A 22,086-nucleotide genomic window follows, 5' to 3' on the forward strand; every position below is an offset into this window, starting at 1 on the left:
TAGAATAAGTATGGTTTAATCCTGAATATGGTTCTGTGATGCTTTTTTAAAAAAGTGTTTGGTGTTTTTTATTTTATGTTTTTATGAAATTGATAAAAAAGTTTTATATATGTGATCATCAAGATTCTCAATACTCATTTTGGAGTTCAATTGCCTGAAGAAGAACTGAAAGAAAAAGAAATAATACTGATAATGTTGATTTTATTTTTCGCTCTGTAGAATGATAGTATTTTAAAGCCTTGATTTATTTTGTGCACAGGGAAATAAACACAAAGCAAAAGTAGCTAGGACCATGAAGTCCAGGTCTCACTTAGGCCTGCACCTCACTTGGACAGGTGGCAATATACTTTCTGTTATGTATAATCAGCCACCAATATTATGAGGCATTTTAAGGAAAACTCATCTAGCTGCTATGTTGGATAGAATGCAGGGCCTGAAGTCAGGTCTGCTCATCTTCTTGAGTTCTAATCTATCTTCAGATGCTTAAGATGTGTGACCCTGGGCAAATCCTTTAACCCTACCTTCATTTCCTTACCTGTAAAATAAGCTGGAGAAGGAAACGGGAAATCATTCCAATGTTTTTGTCAAGAAAACCGCAAATGGGATCACAAAGAGTCAGACATGACTGAAATTCCTGAGCATAATAAAAACCAATCAAAATATTTGCAATTCATCTTATAATAATAACATTAGGTCCCTTTAAATGGTAGGTCTACTCCCTACGCCTTTTGCAGGAGGAAATGCCCTTTTATTGGCAATGAATCTAATAAGCTCAAAAATCAAATTAGTATTCCTAATGTATAAGACTGATCATGACACTTATACCCAAAAAACTCTAGAGCCTGATAGTTCTCTGTAGGGTAAGATGCAAATGCTTCCATTTGGCTTTTAATTTTATTTATTAGGTGCTTATCAAACATAATAAACATGAACATTTGATACAAAGAACCAAAAAGATGATTGTGTGTAAAATCATGAACTTCTGTTAATACAACTTTTTTTTTTTAAAGTATATACTACATGTAAAAAATAATGCCACCTCTGTCTTTCTGAATTGTCTTCTACTCCAGGTATGTGTACATATTTGTAAATGCATATATAAATACACATAAATATATCTATCATTTTAATATTTTATTTATCTTTTTTCTTACTTTTTATCACTGTTACACACCAGTTCTTTCCCAAGCAAATCACACTTCAAAATAAAACTGCAATGAATTGTAATTACATGTAATAATAATACATGCAATATAGTAATTCATGTAACTAATAAGTATAGTCAAACCAAAAAAAAAAATCAATATATTGGCCATATCTGTTAACTCATGTTTCATTTTGCATCTCTAATCTATCACTTTTCACTGGATACTGAATTTTGTGTTGGACGTAGAGTTGAGGAAGACAAGAGTTCAAATTCTGCCTCAGTTACTTACTAAATCTATAATAGTGGAAAAGTTGCCTAGCCTCTCCCAGCTTCAGTTTCCTTATCTTTTAGAGGGGAATAATTATAGCATTTACCTCCCAGTTGTTATGAGGATAAAATCAGATAATATTTGTGAAAAACTTTGCAAACCATCAACTTTTATATAAATGCCAACTATTATTATCACTGCTGGTGTCATTATTATGTTGTGGTTGCCATCAAGATATAAGAAGCAATCTTCTGTAGTCATTATTAATCATTGCATTTCCTAAAGTACTGTAGTCCTTTCAACTTATTGTTTAAACTATTTTTCTAGTTCTGCTCATTTCACTATTCATTAATTAATAAAGATTTTCCACATTTTTCCAATCCATAACTTTCAGGTGTAGTATTATTACTATTAATAACATGTCATCTTCATATACATAATTTGTTCAGCCAAATTGATGGTCCATCCAATTTGTTTCCAGACCTTTAATAAGAGAAAAAGTGCTGCTATATATAATTGTGTACATGTGGATACTTTTTGTTTATCTTTGATGCTTTGGGGGAATATGCCTTGTATTATTACTGTTGAATCAAAGGATATGCACAGTTCAATGGCTTTGGAAGTATAATTCAAATTGTTTTCTATAAAGTTTAGAAAAATTCACATCTCAGAGATCATTTTACATGGCAACAACAAGACTATATGATGATCGATTCTGACGGACATGGCTCTCTTCAACATTGAGATGATTCAAACCAGTTCCACTTGTGTAGGGATGAAGAGAACCATCTACACCCAGGGAGAGAACCATGGGAACTGAGTGTGGAACACAACATAGCATTCTCACTCTCTCTGTTGTTATTTGCTTGCATTTTGCTTTCTTTTTCAGTTTTTCTTTTCCTTCCTTCTTGATCTGATTTTTTTTTTTTGTGCAGCAAGATAACTGTATAAATATGTATAAATATATTGGATTTAACATGTATTTCAACATATTTAACATGTATTGGACTACCTGCCAGCCAGGGGAAGGGTTAGGGGGAAGGAGGGGAAAATTTGGAACAAAAGGTTTTGCAAGGGTCAATGTTGGAAAAATTATCCATGCATATGCTTTGTAAATTAAAAAAACAAAAGAAAAAAATACACATCTTTATTAACAATATATCATCATGCCTGTTTTCTGACAATTCTTCCAACAATTGTTACTTTCCTTTTTTTATTTTTGGTCATCTTTGTCAATTCAATGAATGTTAAATGAAACCTTAGAATTGATTTTAATTTACATTTATTTTGTTAGTGATTCACAGTATTTTTTTTTTTCATTTAGTTGTTAGCTTGCATTTCTTCTTTAAAAACAGCCTATCTATGAGAATGTCTGATAATTTGGTGTATTTATATTATGTTATGCTACATTACTAATTGAAGTTACTAAGTGTTTAAATTATTTTTAGTTGAATCTCTAGGATTCTCTAGGTAAACCACCATTTGTTTTACAAATATGAATCATATTTTTCCATTTTTGGACTACACTTATTACTTCAGTTTCAAAAATTTTATTTTATTGTCATAACTTGAATTTCTAGTATTATATCAGAAAATTATGACAACGGAAATTCTTGATTTACCTGAAATCATTAGAAAGGACTTTAGCATCTCTGGTAGAGATAAAGATTAGGTTTTGGTTTTCAATATATACTGCTCATTAAGCAGTTTGTTAAGAAAAGCGGTTTGTTAAAAAAAGGTCTATTTAGTCCTAGGGTTTTGGTGCTTAAAAAAATAAAGTAGGTATTTTGTACGCTGTCAAAACACTTTTGGTATTTATTCTGCATCTATGATTTTTATTGTTTTTATCATTAATATACTCTATTATGTTCATCATAATTTTCCTAATGTTTAACAGCATTTCATTCTTGGCATAAGTCCAGTCTGATCAAATGTATAATTAAAAAAATGTTTTTATATGATCTTTGATAATGTTCTTCAATATTTTTATTGATATTCCTTAGAGATAGTAATTATATTTTATTTTTCTACTTTATCTTTCTTAGGCTTAGGTATCAGGAATCATATTTGTTTTATGGAAATTTGGATTAAGATTTTTTTTCCAATTTTTCACAACCACTTTATGAAATATTGTCAATGTACTTTGTTAGATTTTGCTTTCTAATCCATTTTAGTATGCTCTTCTATTTTATGGGTGAGTTAATTTCATTCATTTTCATGAATTAATTTACAAGGTTCATTGTGTTTTTGCCTTAAGGCATCATCTCCCATTAAAATTTTTTTTCATTATATTCCATTCTCTTATTATAAAGAAAAAGGATGGGGTGAAATAAATGGATTTGGATCAAAACCAGTAATCCATCATTGGAGTTGTATGATCCTACTTGGTCCTTTGGCTCCTTTTAAAATAGTATTTTATTTTTTCTAATTATATGTAAAGATAATTTTTAATGTTCATTTTAACAAAATTTTGAATTCCAAATTCTTTTCATTCTTTCTTCCTCTCTTCTTTTCCTAAAGCAGTAATAAAATAATTGGAACTATGTTATATATGTATATTCAAGTTCTGAGAGAGGACAGTTGATGTCCCCCAATAATATAGTTTATTCTATAGGATTATTCTTTAGGATTAGATTATTTAATTTCCAATTTATTTTAAATCTGTTTTTTTCCACTGCCTTTTGTTGAAATTTTTTTATTGCATTATGATCTTAAAAGAATGCATTTAATATTTATGCCTTTCTAAATCTGATTTTGAAATTTTTATGCCATATTATATGGTCAATTTTTGTGTAGTTTCCTTGTACTGAGAAAAAGCTATATTTTTCTATTCTCATTTAATTTTCTCCAGAAGTCTGTTATGTCTAATTTTTCTAAAATTCTATTCACTGACCCCCTCCCTCCCAGTTTCTTTCTTGTTTATTTTGTGACTGGGTTTATCAAGATCTGACAGGGAACATTGAAGCTCCTCACTATTATAGTTTTGCTGTCAGTTTCTTCCTCTACTTCATTTAACTTCTCTAAGAATTTGGATGCTATACCACTTGGTGCGTATATGTTTAATATTAATATTACTTCACTGACCTTTTATCAAAATGTTGTTCCCCTCCTTACTCTTCTAATTAGATCTATTTTTGTTTTGTTTGAGATCATCATTGCTACCTCTGCTTTTTTTCACTTCAGTTGAAGTGTAATAAATTCTGTTCCATCCACTTAATTTTACTCTTTATGTACCTCTTTGCTTTAAGAGTATTTCTTGTAAACAACATATTGTAGGATTCTGATTTTTGATCCATTTTGCTATCTGTTTCTGTTTTATGATAGAGTTCATCCCATTCTCATTCACAATTATGATTACTAAATGTATAGTTTCTTCTATTTTTTCTCCTTTCTGTCCTTCATTCTTATCTTTCAATTATTCCCCCCTTATCATTGATTTGCTTCTGCTCATTGCCTTCCTTAATCTGCCTTCTTTTATGGCAGTTTCCTCTTTTATATAATTCACTCCCCTCTTATTTCTCTATAGAATAAAATAATTTTTATACCCAACTGATTGTATATATTATTACTTCTTTGAGCCAATTTTAATGAGAGTAAGGTTCAAGTGATGCTCACTGCTCACCTTCCCCTCCATTCTATTAGGTCTTTCACATCTCTTCACGTGAGATAATTTACTATATCCTACTTTTCCCTTCCTTCTAATCCTAATGTAACCCTTTCCCCCCCCCACCCCTTAATTAATTTTTAATGTCCCTTAAATTCGCTTTCTACTCACATACTATGTATATACTTTTTCTAATTACACTATTAGTGATACAATTCTTAAGAATTATGAATATCATCTTTCCATGTAGGGATGTAAAGAGCCTTACCAAATCCCTTATGTTTTCTCTGTTTTTTATGTTTTTCTTGAGTCTTGACATTAAAAATATGTATTTTTTTGTCCAGCTCCTGTCTTTTTCTCAGAAAAGCTTAAAAGCCTTTTCATTTCATTGAATAACCTTTTTTTCTGCTCTTGAAGGATTATGCTTAATTTTAGGTGATTCTTGATTGATTGAAGTACTATCTCCTTTGCTTCTGGAATATTGTGTTCCATGATCCCTCAATTCCTTAACATTGCAGTAGTTAAGGCCTGTGTAATTCTGACTGTGGCTCCCCAATATTTGAATTGCTTCTTTCTGGTCAGTTAAATTATTTTTTCTCTTTTTCTAGGAGTTCTCTGGAATTTGACTGTAATTTCCTGGGATTTTTCCTCTTGGGAATTCTTTGTAAAAAGTGATCAGTGGATTTATTCAATATCTATTATTTCCTCTGATTCTAGGACATGAAGGCAGGGTTTTTTTTTTTTTAAATAATTTCTTAAAGTATTATGACAAACTTCTCTTGTCCATCATGACTTTCAGGTAGTCCAATAATTCTTAAATTATTTCTCTTGCATTTGTTTTCTGGGTCAGTTGTTTTTCCAATGAGGTATTTACATTTTCTTCTGTTTTTTTTTTTTTTTTTATTCTTTTGATTTGAAACTATAGAGTCATCAGTGTTTACTTTTCCAATTCTAATTGTTATTTCCTTTAGTTAGTTTTTTTTAATCTCCTTTTCCATTTGGCCAATTCTACTTTTTATGGAGTTTTTTTTTTTTTTTTTTCAGTAAAGTTCTGTACTTCTTTTTCCATTTTTAAAATACTTTTATCTAGCTATTGGATTTTTCCCATGATTCTCTTGCATCATTTTCATTTTTTTCCTCAATTTTTCTTCTACCTCTCTTATTTGATTTTTAAACTTCTCTTTTGAGCTCTTCTATGAATTCTTTTGAATTTGGATCCAATTCAAATTTTTCTGAGAGCATTAAATTTAGACATTTTGACACTGTTGTCCTTTTTTGAGTTTGTGGTTTGATCTTTACTGTTTCCATAATAACTTTCTATGGTCAGATTTTTTTTTTTTGCTTTTGCTCACCTTTTCTAGCTTTTCCCTATACTTTTAAATTTGAGTTCTGTTCTTGGCATTGAAGGGAAAATGTCCCAAGCTTCTTATATTGGGCCTGCAGGCCATGACCTGGTGCTGCACTGAGGATAGAGTGGGGAGTGACTGATGATGCTGGAGGTGCAGGCATCTACTTATTCACCTGGCACTGATCTGAGGCATAGGGTGTTTCTCAGTGTTGGCATTTGCCTACTTGCTTGGCACTTAACTGGGGCTTAGGGCCTCCCTTTGGCTTACTGAGGATGTGATAAGGTTGCTTCCTGTCCTGGAATGCACTCCCCTTTTACCTTTTAAGACCCTTAATGCTCACTTTTCAAGTTTCTTGGGGAGACCTGTTTCATTTTGATGTTTTGCTGGTTCTGCCATCCTGGAATTCATTTTGGCATGCTATTTTATAGTTGTTTGGAGGTAAAAATTGGGGAGTTAGGCAATTTCCTGCTTGCTCCACCATCCTGGCTCCTGAAAATCTCCATCCTTTGCATTTTCATTCAACTTAGAGACATATCATGGATTCTTATACTATAGTACACATTTTTTGGTTTATATTCTTTTCCCAATTTCATGTTTCCTTTCAGACTTCTCTTACCTCTTTTTATTACTGCCTATTTTGTTGCTGAATTTAATGTATTTCTACATGAAACTTGTGTTTTTGACTCTGCGTGTGTTTAATTTTCCTTTCCCTGATTTATGATATCCCTGATTGCTGAACAACAATCTTTTTTTTTCCTTTTCACACACCTAATTTTAATAAACAATAATTTCTTCTCTTTTCCCCCTTATTTTTCCTCATGCTTTTTTTCTTTTAAAGAAACCATCAAAAAGAGCAAAAAATAGTATGTTTTTAGTTTCTCTTTTCTCCTATGTTTGTGTTTCATATATTCTATTTATCTCTAACCTCTTCATTAAGAATTTTAAAAATCCTTTATTTTATTAAGAGTTCACTTTCCCTCTATCATATTTTACTCAATTTTGCAGGATAAGTTATGGTTGATTGAAAACATTTTTCTTTTGTCTTATATTATATTCCAAGTATTTATATTCTTTGTAGAAATTTTAGTATAGTCATAATCTTGTATGTCTGTAATTGTGGTTCCATGGAATTCATTTTCTTTTCAATTTAGAGTTTCTTTTAGGAGTGTACAGGTAAATTCTTTCTATTTTCACTCTGGTTATAATGGTTGTGGGCAGTTTTTAAAAATGGCTTCTTGAATTATTATATCTAGATTTTTTGGGGGATGGCAGAGTTTTTTCCTAAATTCTCTTGTGGAATTGTAATTTAAAGCTGGAAAGAATTTTAGAGACCACCAAGTTTAGCCACCTCATTTTACAGGTAAGAAAAAGGAAATACACGGAGAGATTAAACAAAAGAGAAGTTAAGTTAGTAACTGTCTGAGGAAAGGCTTGAACCCATGCCTTTCAGAGTTTAAGTCCAGTATTTTAGCATGCTATTTCTTATCTTTGGTAATAGCTACTTACATGTTCTTCTTCTAATTAATTTAATTAAGAAGTTTAATTCTTCTTTCTCCATCTTTATCTTTCTTCTTCTTTTTCCTTGTTTCTCCTTCTTGTTTCTCCTCTTTCTCCTTTTTCCTTTTCCTTTTTTTCTTCTCCTCCTCCTTTTTTCTCCTCCTCCTTGTCCTTCTCCTCTTCTTCCTTCTCCTTCTACTTTCTCCTCTTCTTTTTTTCCTCCTCCTCTTCTTCTTTCTCATCCCCCTCTCTTTATATATGTATCTGCCTATCACTCTTGGGCTGGAAATGCAGTTTACTTCCCAAGCTGGTTCCCATTATAGATTATAGAGCTTGCTCTATTTCCAACTTGGGTTAGTTTACCTCCTTTAGGAAACCTTCTGACTTCTAAACTTTGTGTGGACTCACAATCAACATAACCCATTTCAGTTTAGAACTCCTTAGCTTCAGTCTTCCAGTGGGACTAAGATTACAAGCATGTAATCTTTCTGCTATGGTGGATGCTGTCTGGATGGGTGGTTCAGTTCTTTTCTCTTCATGTAGTCATTTGTAAAAAATTCTCTTTATCAAGTGCTGTAGCCCTAAATAGATATTGGGCTAGCTTTAGTCCTCTTGGCAGAACCTGAACTTCCTAAACACTTATTTCTTTATCCTTGAATATAGCTTTGTCTTGTGCTTCAGTTCTGATAGGCCAGAGTCAAAAGCCTCTTAGCTTCAGACCCTGTTACCAAGTATAGAGCTGACTTCAGACACCTATTATATACCTGTTATTTTATTTTCTTATTTTTGTATACAATTAGACTTGATAGGTGAAGCAAGGGGGTAATACAGTGGTTAGAGAACCAAGCCAGGAGTCTGCAAGATCTGAATTCAAATTCTCATTGAGACTCATGAAGGGTGAGAATGAATGAAACACTAAATAAATAGATTTGATAGAAGAAGTTAATTGTTTAATAGAATCTTTGATTTATCTGGTATACTTTTTCCTAGTTCCTGGGATATTTCTCAGGTACTCAGGGTTTGGATACAAACTTTCACATTAACACTTTGCTGGAAGTCATTTATTTGGCTTTTAAAGCAAGCATTTTTCAATATGGATGTAGCTAATCTTTCTGGAGTTATTGCATTCTAATCTTCATAACTCACTTTATTTTCTAGTCAAATTGACCTAAATATTGGTCACCGTACATAATTTCTATCTTCCATTTTCATGCTTTTGCCCATTCTTGGAAATGAGTCCCTCTTGACTTCCACTCTTTTGAATCCAGTTTCTTCAAGAATGACTTTCAACACAAAACTAACCCCAATCCTTCCAGTTGTCATTGAACCCCACCCCCACTCATCAAAAATATTTCATATTTTATTTGTGTTTATTTAGTATTTACTTGTCAGGGTTTATACTCTTCCCTCCCCATAGAATAAAACCTCTTTGAGGGTAGATGATGATTCATTTTTATCTTTTTAAATATAGCACCTAGTAAAATGCCTAGCACATATGTTAAGTTTCTTCAACTATAAGAAGAAAGGATTAGACTAGAGTGACTTTCAAATCACTTCTATCTCTAACTCTGTGAACCAGACATTTAATAAATGCTTATTAAATAAATGAATGACAATGAGATTTGGGAAAGTTAATCTACTCCTTTTCAGAATCTTTATTGAAATCTTATCTTGGGATTCAGCCATCTTTATTAGTGAGTGAATGTAATTTAACCCATTGTTTTTAGCTTGTTTCAGACTCTACACTATGGTGTAGTTTTATAACTATAAAAAAATTATATGCCTATGGGTGCTTTTACTCTTTCTTTGGTCTCTTTAGGGAATAGACCTTACAGTGGTTAATTCTGGATCAAAATCTAAAGATGCCTTTTTGGACACTGTTCCAAATTGCTTTCCAGAATAATTAGTCCAATTCCTAGCAGGATCTATAGTGCATTAATGAGATCCTTTATCCATAGTTTTCCAACACAAATTATTATTCTTTTTTGCTGATTTTGCCTTGGATTTGGCTTTAATTTGTATTTTTGTAATTATTAGTGATTGGACGGATTGTTTCACATGGCTATTGAATTGCTTATTCATATCATCTATTTGTCAACTGGGGAATAGCTCTTATTTTTACAAATTTGAGTTGGTTTCTTATATAACTTGGAGATGAACCAGATAGGAGAAATTTGTTGCAAGGATTTTTCTCCCTCTTCCTGCTCCAGCCAACTGTATTCTTTCTAATTAGAAAATGCCCCCACCCCTGCAAATATTATTTATTTTATGTAATCAAAATTGTTTAGTTGTGCACTCTTCCCCTTCAATAAATCTTGCTCCTCCAATTTGTTTATGGTGTCTTTGCGTCTAAATCATGCATCTAATTTGAGTTAATCTTGGTATGTGGCATGAAGAAATCTAATTTCTGCCATAATACTTTTTTCATTTCCCCAATAATAATTGTTAGATAATAAATTTTACCTAAGTTGTTGGGATCCTTGGTTTTAACAAACATTAAGCTACTGTGTTCACCTCTGTTCTTTATATATCTAATCTATTTCATCTAATCTAATCTTACCCCTCTTTTTAAATCAAGGTCAAATGGTTTTGATGATTAATACTTTATAGTAGAGTTTATGAATCCCTTATTCTTTGTAATTATTTTTGTGTTTCCCTTGAGATTCTTGCCTTTTTTCTTTAGATGAATTTCATTATTATTTCCCCCAATTCTACAAAGTAATCTTTTGACAATTACCCTAAATGTTTGCATTTAATATTTCTCCAATTATTTAGGTCAGTCTTTATTTGTGTAAAGAACATTTATTGTTTGTTTAAAAAAAGAATGCTTAAAATTTTGTATATGCTAAAATTTTATAAACTACTAATTTATTTTTATGTTTTACTATTTTAAGGTTTTTTCTTTTTTTTTTTTTTTTAAATCATTACATTTCCTAAACTGGCATTTGTATGATTCTTGTTTTGATAAATAGACTCCTAAATATTTACCTGTTCTCATTTTGTTTTAAGTGGAATTTCATTTTTTACATCTTGTTGCTGGATCTGTTGGTTATGTACAATCTTCGTGTGTTGTTATTTATGTGTGCTTATTTTATGTACTGTACTTTGCCAAATTTATTGTTTGAAATAATTTTTAGTTGGTTTTCTAGGTTTTCTAAGTTAACTATTATACCTACAGAACAGATTAATTTTGTTTTCCCTTTCCCTAGGCTTATTCTTTAAATTTTAAAAATTGTATTATTGCTATAGTTTGAATTTCTGGTCTCTTTTGAATCTCTTTGTTTTCTTTGATATCTTATTGGAAGGAACTTTATTTTGTTTTGCTCATTCTTAATATCTTATTTTCACCAATTACATGAAAATATTTTACCATTCATTTTTTAAAGCTTTAAATTTCAAATTCCCTCTTTCTACCCTACTCTTCTCTCATTAGGAGACAAGAACTTTGATAAAGGTTACATGTACAGTCATGTGAAATATATTTCCACGTTAGTTTTGTTATGAAAGGAAACAGAAACCCAAAAACCAAAACTTTAAGTAAAATAAAGTTTAAAAACGTTTGCTTCAATTTGTGTTCAGACTCCACTGGTTCTTTTACTGGAGGTTGATAGCATTTTTCATCATAAGTTCTTCAAAATTGTCTTGGACTGCTGAGAATAGCCAAGTCATTCACAGTTAATCATTGTATAATATTGGTTACTATGTACAACGTTCTCCTTGTTCTTTTTACTTCACTCTGAATTAGCTTATGTAAGTATTTTCAGGATTTTCTGAAAACATCCTGCTCATCATTTCTTATAACATGATAGTATTCCATTATAACTATAAACAACAACTTGTTCAGACATTCAGGGAATTCTCAATTTCCAATATTTCACCAACACAAAAAGAGCTGCTATAAATATTTTTATTCAAATAAGGTTGTTTTTTTTTTTTTTTTGAGTTAGTAGTGGTAATGCAGGGTCAAAGGATATGCATAGTTTGGCATAATTTCAAATTGCTCTCCAGAATGTAAGACTAATTCACAACTCGAACAACAGTGTACTAATACCAATTTCCCCACATGCCCTCCCACATTTGTCATTTTCCTTTTCTGTCATATTAGTTAATGTGAGATATGAGATTATATTTCAGAGTTGTTTAATTTGCATTTCTCTGATCAATAGAGGTTTAGATCATTTTTATATGACTATAGATAGTTTTGATTTCCTCATCTGAAAACTTCCCGTTCCTATCTTTTGACCATTTATAAATTGATAATGATATATTCTTATAAATTTAATCCAGTTTTCTATATATTTGAGAAATGAGGTATTTATCAGAGAAACTTGGTATAACTTCTTGAGTTATAATTACTGTGTATTTCTCTCCACCCTATTTTCTCCATTTTTCTTTCACTCTCCTTTTATACTGCCTTTCCTTAAAAGAGTGTTTTGAAACCTTTTGTGAAACAAATATAGTTATAATACCTAAACTAAGGAAGGTGAAAACACAGAAGGAAAACCATAGGCCAATATAATTAATAAATATTGACTCAAAAATTTTAAATGAAATCCTGTTAAACAAACTATATTGATTTATACCAGATATGCAACATTAGGAAGACAATCAGCATAATTAATATTAATTACTAAAACCACATTATTCTCTCATTAGATGCAGAAAAACCTTTTCAAAACATAATATCCATTTATGCTAAAAGACCTAAAATGTAAATATGGAGGAATTTTTTTTAATATCAAAAGAAATATCTGAAACCAAAAGAAAGCATAACATATAAGAAGTATTTACCAGATCCTTTTCCATTAAAAAAGAAATGGAAGCAAGGATATCTACTTTCTCCAGTAGCTCTGGAGATACTAGCAACGTTAATAAGAAAAGAGAAAGAAGTTAAAGATATAAAGACAGGAAAAGGGTGTTAAAAGATGGCATACATGGAAAATCCTAGGGAATTAGCAAAGACAATTAATAGCTTAACTAAGTTGCCAGCCACAAAAATCAACTACATTTCAATATAATAATAACAAAACCCGAGGAGCAAAAACAGAAAGAGAAATCCTCTTCCAAATACATACAAAATGCAAAGAAAAAATCTTGGTGATCTCTTGAAGCTCTAAATCTATGACCTTATTATTTTGCAAATGAAAAAACTATAAAAGTATGATTATAGAATAATCTAGTGATCAAGCCAGTAATAGAATGCTTTTTTCTTTCCATAATTTTTTTTATTCAGATCCATTTCTGTGATTAGCATATAAACCCACCAATTACCAGAATTATTAATCTTGTACTGGTTAATTCTATTTCTGTCCAAATAACTGGAACAATGGTTCATCCCACTGAAGTTTTGATCTCCCAGTTACTAATTTGTGGTTTTAAGAATAGAGAATCTATGTCACAAATGATATGCATTCCTTATCTTCTCCAAATATATTCAAATAAATGGACACAGGTGAAGGTGGGCAGAATGAATTCAGAGAACTGTTTGGACCACACTAGTTTTCTAATGGTATAGTGCTTAACAGCACTTCTGAATGCTTCATGAAAACCACATTGAAAGCAAAGTCAAAAATGCATCTTTCCTTTGAGGGCACATTTGCTTTTCATGCTAAAGCCTATGATACCAGCAACATCGAAGACTGCTGAATATATAGGGAGTGCACTTTGAATAGTGTAGCCCTAAGGAACAATTTTTAATGATATTGTTATGAAAGTAACCAAATATTCCAGTCTCAGTGAATGTTATATGAGCTCAGTTTTACTCTTTTGAAATGAACAATGCATTAATGTTGTTTTGCCTAAGATAGTTTTCCACTTGGTGTATGCGAAAGCAATTTATGACAACAGGAAATTGCCAATGAAAAATGTGACATTTAAAACCATTGCCAGAGGCAGGTAGGTGACATAGTGGATAGAGTCAGATCTTGGACTGTGTTCAAATCAAGCCTTAAACACTTATTGGCTATGTGATCCTGGACAAGTCATTTAACCCCGATTGTCTCAAAAATAAAAAAGCCATTGCCAACTCTGAATTTTGAGCAATTACCTTTTTTTTTTTTAAAAAACTGAATGAGGCTAAGCTTTCCACATCTAGTGATTCACACAAAAGGTTTGACAATAGTTGAGATGAGGATAAGAAGGGAAAGAAAGGAAGTAAGCATTTATTTAGAACCTACTATGTAACAGGAACTGTACCAAGCACTTTAGAAATATTATTTTATTTGTTCATATTTGATCAAATATTTCATTCTATGTCTCACAGAAAACTACATTGAATTGTTGATCTTTTCGGAATGTCTCACTCTAAAAACATTAGCCCTGATGTCATTAGAAAGACATCTTTCACCTCAGGAAAAATTCTCATTTATAAAAAAATATACTTATTACATATCCATTCAATTTCCTATAATGGGCTCTACTCTTGTAATCAGTGATTTCAGATCAGTATTAGTAGTGGTTGGTTGGGTAGTGGTATGTGTACACAGTGTTAAAAAAGAAATAAATTTCTAGTGTTTAGAAATGATTTTATAAATGACAGTGGTAGCAAGATTTGCCATCCTTTTTTCTTCTATTTCTAAGGAGATTTTAAAAATCTCTCATGTCTAAGAAACTGATTCAAATATATAGGTATCATATTTATTCATAAATTCATAAATATTTGAAGGATGTAAAAGTATTCAAAGGAAGAAATCCAATCTATCCATATGAAAACTGCTCCAAATCTTTAATAGTTAGAGAAATATACTTCTAAACATTTTGAGATTCCCCCCTCAGACTCAGATTATCAAAGATCATAACAAAGGATGACAAAAAAGATCACAGATCGGGGAAGAATTCTGAATTGGTTTAACCATTCTGGAAAGCAATTTGGAATCATACTCCCAAAGTTACAAAACTGTGAGATGAAAGAGAGAAATAAAGTATGTATAAAAGTGTTCATAGAAGCTTTTTGTTAGTTTTTACTAAGGATATGTTCATCAGTTAGGAAATAATTGAAACAAGATAATGATATATGAATAGATAGAAATGGCACTAAAAGAAATTTACAAGGTGAGAGAAAAAAGAAGGGACAAGATCAGAGAAATCTAGGTAGATTTGCATGAACTAACAGAGTAAAGCGAGTAGACCAAAAGAACAGATTATATAATAAACACATTGTAAAGAAAAATAATTTTGAAAGATTTGAGAAATTGAATCAATAGTGTAAATGACCACAATTCAATAGGACATCAATCATGTTATCCTCCTATTCATAAAGAAATGTTGTATTGAACATATAGAATAAGTTATACATTTGGGGAAAGGTCCCATGTAGGAATTTATTCTTTTTCTTTTTTTTTTTTTGCATTGGGGGAAGGAATTAAAGAGGAAAAATAATTGAGCAAAAAGGTTAATCTTTTTGTAAAAAAGTATTAAGAACTGTGTTCAATGCAATGACTTTACAATTCTGGAGGACTAATAAATGAAGCATGCTATTGGCTCCTAACAGAGAATATGGAATGAAAATGAAAAAATGAGACATAAATTTTCAGACATTGCCAACAAAGGAATTTATTTTTCTTAGTTATCTTTGTTAAAAGGATTTTGTTTTATATTTCCCACCTTGGAATAAGAGACATTGTGAAAGAGAGAGAGAATAGAAGTCGGGGTAACAAAAACATTAAAATAAAAAGAAAGAAAAATCTTTGAAGCATTTTTAAAAATACATAGAAGAGAACTGGACATACAAGTATAATTTTTAAAGTTGCATGATGAATTTATTACATACTTAATAGGAAAAAATTATTCCTAAGAGACTTTTGTATAAGGTAAATCCAGAATTTTTAAAAAAGAATTTATATTAAGTGTCTAAAATATAAAAACACTTTATGTGACGACCAGTTTAATCTGTAGAAATCTGAGCTTTAGTAATTACCACTAGGGGGAACTAAAGTTATTGCACTGTTAAATAGGAAGTTTCCTCAAATGTGCTCCAGGATGTTAAAGATTTCTGTGCTTTCTTGATTGAGTGTTTTAGTTTCCTTTTGAGTGATTTAAACCTGTAAACTTCTCTTACAACTACCATTTCAACTCCTAAAACAAGTACAACTGCCATAGTTCCTCCTGAAGTTCACCTCCATCCTCTCAGCTGAGGATCTTGGTTTATAATTGGTTTATAATTTATAATAATAATAAAAATATTATGGCCATTCTCTTCTCTCTTCCTCATATCATGTAGATGTCTCTTTCTACTAATTCTTCCTGCAATAACATTTCTTTTGAAAAAGTTATTGTTCTTCATTGTACATAGTAACAGCAAGATTATATGGTGATCAATGTGTGGACAGGAATCTTCTAAACAATGAGGTGATTCAAGACAATTCCAATAGATTTGTAGTGGAAAGTGCCTTCTGCATCCAGAGAGAAAACTATGGAGTCTGAATGTAAATTGAAGCATAGTATTTTCACCTTTGCTTATTATGTTTGCTTTTTCTTTCTCATGTTTTTTTCCCCTTGTGATATGATTTTTCTTGTATATAATGACAAACATGAAAATCATGTTTAACCCATATTGAATTGCTTGTTGTCTTGGGGAGGGGGAGGTAAAGGAAGGAGGGAAAAGATTTGAAACACAAAGTCTTACAGAAATAAATGCTGAAAACTATTTTTACATGTATTTGGGAAAATAAAATATTATTGAGAAAAAAGAGAAAAAAAGCTCAATCTCTTCCTTTACTGTCTTTTAAGGAGTTTTGACTTAACGGTTGCTTTTCTATCATCCCCAATATCTTTGTATTTACTAGCTATTTTCCTGTTGTCAACAAATATATTTATAGTGATCCCATCATAAAAGCCCCCAAATTAAAAAAAAACCCTTCATTTTTTCTGACCATCCCTGCTATATAACTTTTACATCTCCCCTCTTCTTTGTGGCTAACTTTTTTTAGAAGCCCATCTATAAATGTTGCCTCCACTTCCTGCCATTCTTTTCTAAAGCCTCTGTGGTCTATTTTCTGACCTTATCAACAATTGAAACTGTTCTCTCCAAAATTACCAATAGTGTCATAATTGTTCATCTATTATTGGTGTTTTCTTAATTCTTATCTTTTTTGACTTCTCTAACACTGACTTATGCTGTCAATCATTTTCCTGAGTAGTTTCTCCTCTCTCTAGCTTTTCATGATAGTAGATTTTTCTGATTTTCCTCTTCCCTAATTTTCTTTAAAATTCAATTCAAATCTTACTCTTCAAAAGGTCTTACTAGATATGTTTCATCTTCCACACATCCCATTCCTGTCCTCTGAGACAGGAAGTCATTGGATGTAACTAATATATTTTATATGTACAAAGTTCTTTGCATGTTTTCCCCTCTTAGAATATAAGCCCCATGGGGACAGAGACCCTTTTTGCCTTTCTTCATATCTTCAGAACTTAACAATTTCAAACCTTAGCTTAGACAAGCACATAGTAAGTGTTGAAAAATGGTGAAGAGATGATGAACTATGGCCTTCATGATGATAGTTGGTCTGTTGGTCTCCACTTGAAATTTCCTTGTTCCAGACTGTTTGCAAAATTCTTACAATTCAGGGCTCCCTCGGTGCCTTTGTTCTTTTTTATCCGTGGAAGATTACTTAATTTCATCCAGTTATTCATTCGTTCACCAAAAATTTAAGCACCTACCTCATGCAAATTTCTCTTGTCCAGTGCCTGTTCATTCATCAAAGCCCAGATCAAATATCACTTTTACTCTGTTTCTTCTATATCAGGGGTTCTTAATCAGGGGTCCATAGAATGGAGTCCATGAATAGATTTCAGAAGAGTCCATAGACACAGAAATTATGTCTTTATTTCCTTTATGATATTGTGTATTTTATTTTATGCATTTAAAAACATTATTCTGGGAAGGATTCAATAAACTTTGCCAAAATACCAGAGTAGTTCATGAAACGGAAAAAAAATTAAGAACTCCTAATCTGCATGGAAGTGATTATGTTCTCTTCTGAGCTTGCATAACATCTTGTACTTCTCTTACTGAACTTCAACATTTGGCTAATATTATAGCTGTTTGTATAAGGTGTAAGGCAGATAACGCAACATATAAGGCATTGGGACCTGATGTCAAGAAGATAAGAATTCAAATCTGATTTCAGATACTAAATGGCTTTGTGACCTTGGGCAAGTAAATTAACTTTGGAATGCCTCAGTTTTGTTGTGTAAAATGGGAATAATAATATTATCTATCTACTGGGGTTGTTAGGATAAAATTAGTTAATATTTATAAAGAATTTTGCAAGCCTTGAAATGATGAATAAATGCTAGCTACTAAAAATGCTTTTCATTAAATTTTAATAAAAGGCCAGTGCTTTTGAGTTATGTATTTTTGTATAAGTGTTCAGATGTGCTTAGCACTATATTTTATAGAGGGTGAAGTAAAATTAGTCAACTACTCTAAAGGTTTTTCTTTCTGAAAGTGATGTCTAGCCTGGAGCAAGAGAGCTAGACCAATTGACTTCTTTGGATCTTTTGAGGTCTAGTAATTGTCCAGCATTATAGTTTATACATACTGTACAATCTTTGATAATTTAAAGATAATTTACTTTTTCATTTTATTTTCATTATTTCCATAAACCTTTGATTTCATTTGTGGGGATATGCTTCTTTTCCGATACAGATTATGATACCGTATGTTTTATCATTGTTTATGATTCTTATTCATATGGTTACACAAATACTCTAGCTTTTTGGGCTGCGTTTGTTGATTGGTATGCAAGAAGAACCTCAATTTAGGGTAGTTGGGTGGTGCAGTTCAAGGCCCTGTTTGACCCTCGACAAATCATTTACCCTGTTTGCATCAGTTTCCTCAATTACAAAATAAGCTATAGGAAGAAAAGGCAAACCACTCCAGAATCTTCGACAAGAATTCTCTTCCCCCTCACAAAGAACTTCAATATGAAAATAACAATAACTATGCAATAACAATAAGGATTATATTTATATATTACTTTAACATTTATAGTTTTTTTTCTCCAAACATCCTGTGACAAATTGTGGTATAATGGAAAGAGCATTAAATTTGAATTCATAAAACCTGAGTTCAGTTCTCATTCTGTTACTTATTATCTATGTGACCTTGGGCAATCTTTTGGTTCAAGTTTGCTCATATGCAACATCAGGGTGTTGGTCTCTAAAACATCTAAGGACTAAGGACTTTAGATTTATTACTTAATGTTCTTCAGTTCTATGAAATAACCACTAACATGATATCTTTTTGTTCCAAAATAATGTGATGTTATGTTCAAAGTTTTCCAGTGACAAATTGAACCATGGGCATTATTTTTGTATGATGCATGCTGACTTTGAAAGCTTACAAGCAATAAAGGAAAGGTTTTTTAAAAGTTAAAGTTCACATTTGGAACAGGGAAGAACAATTAAGAAATTAAAAAAAAATAATAATGAATTCTGTTTATATTTCTTCAAGAGAGGATGCCCCAGAGAAACTAGAGCAAAATATTATTGATGGTCTATAGTGGTTACAATAAAGAGACATAGAAATATAAACAAGACAGCCAGTCTTCAGATGAAAAACAGATCTTCTGACAGTCTAAAAGTTGGGAGCTTTCATGCTAATGAAGAGACGACCTAGACAATGGTATTACCTCCAGGGCTTAGGTTACATACCAATGTGTCTAGTCACTAACTTACTAACTTAACTATTTCCAAAAGAGCAAGGTGCAGTGGCTTAAGAATTGTTCCGTAGGGAAGGCAAGCCTTTTTAAAAATTTCCTACTTGGAGGTAAAAAATAACCTCAAAATTAAGGTTATCAGGATTTAAAAGATAAAATAGGTCCTAAGTTAAAATTAACTAGTCTTTGTTCTAGATGAAAAACAGCAAGCATTCCAGTTGAAAAGAGCATGCTAACCCTCAAAACTGAACATACTGGCAATCTCTCTGGCTCTAAACAGCAGCCACTATCTGGTGAAAGTTTGGCCTACCTAGCCAAGACCCCAGGAGCAGGGACAGATAGTGAGCAGACACAGCAACCTGCTCCATCCAGCCAAGCATTGGATTGTCCCATTCTTCTGGACACTGCACCCTAGTTCAGTTGCTCTTTTTATGGAAATTTTGTGCCCTGAGAAGAACCTAGATGAATACCACAGCTACCTCTTGTAGATGAATTCATGTATATGAGTATGTCATCTATTGCATCCTTTAAAGAAAAAGGAAAAGTAATGAGAATCTTCAAGGTGGGAAGGAAATTAAGGTCTTGAAGTTTCAAACTTTATTTATTTACTTAAATGTTTTATTTAAAGCTCCATACTTTAGAAATGCATTGGCCACATGTGTTATATTCATACTTCACTAACATTCTATTCATGATATTTATTAACACCTTCCTTCATATTAGGTTTATTTGTAGGAGAGTGCATGTCTAATGTTGGGGGAAATGTTTTGGAATTACTATACTGTTTTTTCTATCCCCTTTGAGTAAACACCTTTTGCTAAAGAAGTGGATTTATTGATTATTGTTAAGAAGCATTTCTGTGAGGACTGTGGAAGAAATGAATAAAACTTGTATGCTGTTAGTGTTTTTTTTTTTTTTTTTAACATCTCTCCTGGGGGGGGGGGGGGAACAACTTTAGAAGTAAAAAAATAGAGCTCCATCTGTTGTTGTGTAAATAGAGACATACCCTCATTTTGTATTTTATTCTATTTAGAATGAGGCTTCCCATCTCTTAGATACCTCCAGGCCCAGTAGCATATTCCAATAGGATTAACTACAGAGAAAACATTCTTTACTTGTACAAATCTGATTTTTGGCAATTCCTGAGGAACCAAAGATTGACATTTTCTTCAAAATTATCTGACATCTTGTTCTTATTATTCAACCTCCTAAATAAGGAAAATATTGGAGCAGTCTCATCTGATAGACTTTTTTTGCATCCAGTAATTTTACCTTTAAACTGGTCTTTGTTATCTACTTGGCAACTGACAGTCAGTTTATCATAATGAAACCTTTTCTTCTAGCCTTGCCTCTGGATTTTTTTTTTTAACTTCCAGAGAGAGTGGGAGGAATTACTCTCTGAGAGGATCTTGGGACCTCTAGGTTGAGGAATTCCTTTACAAGGCAGATGAACTATTTTTAGAATGAGAACCACATGCATGCTTACTCCTTAGAGTATTCCCTCTAGAAAGTGGCAGTCAGTCCTCTGAGGACCTAATCAGCCTAGAATGAGTTGATCCATTGAGTCCCAATGGAGATATTATATTCCTTTTGCGAAGGACAATCATATTGGTTCAGTTAAGAAAATATATGCCTTTATTATGGGTACCAATCTGGACAAATATTGACTGAACCTTGTTGGGAAGCATAAAATGTGTGGAATTCATACTTACATAATTAAAATACATTTTTGCTTAGTCCTTTACTTGCTGCTTTAATGAAAGCTTTCTTAAACCAAATAATTAATACCAATAGAAGTAAAATGAAGATTTGAGAATGAACCCGATTAGAGAGTATGTTATGAGGAGAATTTATACTTTAAAAATTCAAATACAGTTTTGCTACTTATGCACTTAAAGCTTTAATGAAAGATTACTTTAAATAGATTATATTAATAGGAATATAAATAATATTATCATCACTTAATTTTATAATTCTTCTTTCTTGTTGAGGACATTTAGTCAATGTTCAGTTTTATATATGCATTCCTTTTCAATAATGTTTCTTGAGAATTCAATAGGTAGATTTGGGAGGGAGACAGTAGGCTAGAGTTATTCTTCCATTATCTTTGAATAGATTATAGTATGCATATGGCATACTAAGGGGATTGTTAACATCTTTCTTTTTCTTTTTTCTTTTTTTTTTCTTTTTCTCAGAAAATTGGGGTTAAGTGACTTGCCCAGGATCACACAGCTAGAAAGTGTTAAGTGTCTGAGGCCATATTTGAACTCAGGTCCTCCTGACTTCAGGGTTTGTGCTCTATCTACTTCACCACCTAGCTGCCCCTGGTTCATTTATTATTAACCTAGAAAGAAGTTAAGTCTTTTAGAGGAAGCCAGATAAACTGTTTTGCCAAATTCAATCTGAAATTGTCTTTGAAAGGTATTAACAGGGGCAACTAGGTAATGCAGTAGATAGAGCACCAATCCTGAAATCAGGAAGACCTGAGTTCAAATTTGGCCTCAGACATTTAACACTTTCTAGCTGTGTGATCCTGGACAAGTCACTTAACCCCAATT

General features: G+C 31.8%; 1 protein-coding gene across 1 annotated transcript in view; it reads right to left on the reverse strand.

The window, feature by feature from the left end:
* The window catches only part of KCNJ6 (potassium inwardly rectifying channel subfamily J member 6), a 75,401-nt gene that overhangs the window by 51,973 nt on the left and 1,342 nt on the right, over nt 1–22,086 (reverse strand). The window lies entirely within an intron of this gene.

The sequence above is a fragment of the Sarcophilus harrisii genome, chromosome 3 (genome assembly GCF_902635505.1).
Source record: "Sarcophilus harrisii chromosome 3, mSarHar1.11, whole genome shotgun sequence".
Lineage (NCBI taxonomy): Eukaryota > Metazoa > Chordata > Mammalia > Dasyuromorphia > Dasyuridae > Sarcophilus > Sarcophilus harrisii.